Source organism: Dinoponera quadriceps, unplaced genomic scaffold (genome assembly GCF_001313825.1).
Source record: "Dinoponera quadriceps isolate SergipeBrazil2010 unplaced genomic scaffold, ASM131382v1 scaffold586, whole genome shotgun sequence".
NCBI classification, from domain to species: Eukaryota; Metazoa; Arthropoda; class Insecta; order Hymenoptera; family Formicidae; genus Dinoponera; species Dinoponera quadriceps.
In genome coordinates, this window is record NW_014554764.1 from 2,762,671 (window position 1) to 2,765,864 (window position 3,194).

The 3,194-nt window shown below is 31.3% G+C and overlaps 1 pseudogene; it reads left to right on the forward strand.

The window, feature by feature from the left end:
* The window catches only part of LOC106741668, a 4,865-nt pseudogene extending 1,999 nt beyond the window's left edge, over positions 1-2,866 (forward strand).
* The last annotated feature ends 328 nt before the right edge of the window (positions 2,867-3,194 follow it).

The window sequence follows — 3,194 nt, forward strand, 5'->3', positions numbered from 1 at the left end:
GGAAGAGCTTATTATGAAATAAAAATAAAATGTAACTTTTTTGAAAATTTCGTATTTATAATCGAATAGTAACATGTATTTTATTGAAACAATCTGTACATACGAAACTAGATCAGAAAGTTTTTAAAATAAACTAAAAGATAGTGTTTGCAACAAGCACGTGCCACTGATATGTATTGGAAGAACTATTTTTTAAACGCCTACGTAAAATTTTAGACAAATGGCGCATATAGTCAACTAAAGTAAACAACTTTTGCTTCTTCTTAATCATGACAGAATATGAATAGATGAATGGTACGATAAGGCAGATTATTTTAGTGCATGTAATATTTAAGATATTTTATCGATAAAAGAGATAAGAGATAAAAGAAATAAGAGATAAAAGAGATTTTTGTCTTTTAATAACAAAAATATCAAATGACGTGAAGATGAAGTTCAGTGTGTATTAATAACATGTGGCAGGGAACATATTAAGAAATATTTCTGGCAGCATGGTAACATAAGCAACACTGATTTCATAATACTTCCCATACTTAGATTATCGCAGATAGAAAGCGTTATCACGAACAAACTGGCGGACAATACTTGAAAATTTTTGAAGACGACACAGGAACAGAAAACGAGAATATAATAGGGAGTACGTTCGAAATATGGAATAATTATCTTATGAAAACAATACGATTACATACACATTATTTTATATTGTTTAAGTTAAAAAGAGGCGAATGGCCTTGTTGGATATTTTGATAGCCGAATCTTACCACAGCGAACTGAATGATTTAGACATCAGAGAAGAAGTCGATACCTTTGTATTCGCGGTAAATGTTTGAATTTCATCAAATTGTTAAAAAATATAGTTGCGTTTATTTTTCACTACTATAAGTTAATCTGTTAACTAAAACCCCAAAAAATTCTTACCATTACAGGGTCATGATACTGTAGCGATAGCTGTAAGTTTCAGTTTACTGTTGTTAGCTGAGCATAAAGATATCCAGGTATTCTTTTTCTTTTTGTAATTAGCTATCTTTCAATGATAAGCCACCAAGTTCTCTCTCTCTCTCTCTCTCTCTCTCCCTCCCACTTTCTCTCAATATATAGGTATATAAATCTACATTTATATTATATATAGAGTTGCCCATTTTTTAATCAATCCATTTAAATATCTTTTTTCCTACGCCTTATACAAATAACGTTTCAGAGAAAAGCTATAGAGTTTCGAAGTAAACATAAAGTAATGACCTTAACTTTGTTGTACTCGTATAGTCAGTAATTTTAGGTCACTTCAAGGTGAATTTTATTTTTTTAATGGAATCATATAGTTTTTTTTATATAATTCGATTACTTTGTTTATTTTACGTATAAAAGTACTAAATTAAGATAATTGAAAATTGATTATTTTTATTTAATTATAACAGTTAATATAGATGTGTAATGTGTAAACCTTTGTACGTAGGATCGTGTGAGGAAAGAAATTAAGGAAATGATGGAGGAAAATGATGGGAAGCTTACTATCAACGCGTTACAAAATCTATCATATTTGGAAAAGTGTATAAAAGAGTCATTGAGAATGTATCCTAGTGTTCCTATAATATCACGCGTTTGTAGCGAAGATGTGAAATTAAGTAAGTAATTAACAGATTTTTATACATATAATTATATATAATATAATGCAATACTTTCTAGACAATTTAAACGTAGAACTGCATACGAATATAAATAGATACGAAATAGATTGTATTATATTATATATAATNGCTTCGACACAGAAAGAAACACAAGAACACTTATATAATCTTACGTATTGTTTATAAGGGTTTACAAATTACTTTATAATAATAATATATCATAGTATTGTAATGAATTGATAATGTTTTCGACTCGTGTTTCTAATTCCCGTTTAACTTGATCCTCTACTTCATGTGAATGATAGAATTTTGATGCATATGCAATAAATTAATTATGTCCAAATATATAGGGTGTCTGAAACCTTTCTCGTGATCCGTAGTATACAAGAACGTGTGAATTTGAATAGAAAAGTCACATATCATTTTATAAAATTCGCAAAAGTTAATGAGGAATCTGAGAAAGAACGGATCTTGAGAAAGGTTTCAGACAACCTGTATTTATTTTTTAAACTTTTCCTATCGCTGTTTATAAAACATGTTTTATTATGTTCATTAATACTTTCAGAGTCATATTTGGTGCCAGAAGGTACATCGATACATATCTCTATTTACAAACTTCACCATGATCCTAACATTTGGCCGAATCCGGAAATATTTGATCCAGACAGATTCTTATCAGAGAATATGAAAAATCGTCATCCTTATTCTTATTTACCGTTCAGCACCGGACCACGAAATTGCATAGGTAATTTATAAGATATTCATTTTTTATTTCGCAAATAAATCCTAATGGATTTACGATTGACAGGTCAACGATTCGCCATGTTTGAATTGAAAGCTCTGATAGCTCCTCTGGTGTACAACTTCTACTTAGAGCCTGTTGATTATATAAAAGATATCCAATTCAGATTCGATTTTGTATTACGTGCTACACATCCGATTCGCATGAAAGTCATTCCAATCAAACGCGCATAGTCATCTAATGCGAATAGTGATTTCTAAAAAGAAATCAATTAAATTTTGGGAGGATCTATCTTTCCTTGGTTAGTAAATAATATCAGTTAGCAAAATGTATTCAACTTGGTCTCATTTTGTATTCACAATAATCAAAACGTGAGGACAATGATAAATATAGATATCTTATGTAATAATATTAATTATAATCATGTCAAAAATGTGCACATATCATTTGTGTAATCTGAAAGTTGAATAAACTGAAAATCGTATTTTCGAAAATGTAATTTTCCGTTTAGAGAATGGTACAGCATATATGATGCTATTGAGTTGATGTAACACCCTGTACGTTCGAAAAGTGCAAATTCGAGAAAATTTCGTTGGATCTCCGGCTATCGGTGCACCGGCTCGCGTTATTAACCATGGGAAACCTGATCGAGCCGAGATTTGACTGCGAACGAACGCTCCATTAACGAGCCGTTAGGGATAAGCGGGACGGTAAACAACACATGGTGCCGCGCACAAACTGTGTCGTAATTGCAATTGTTGCACAGCCCCGGTTGCATGCGCTATCGTGTTCGATCTCGTTGTCGAATCCACGTTCGATTATATGCG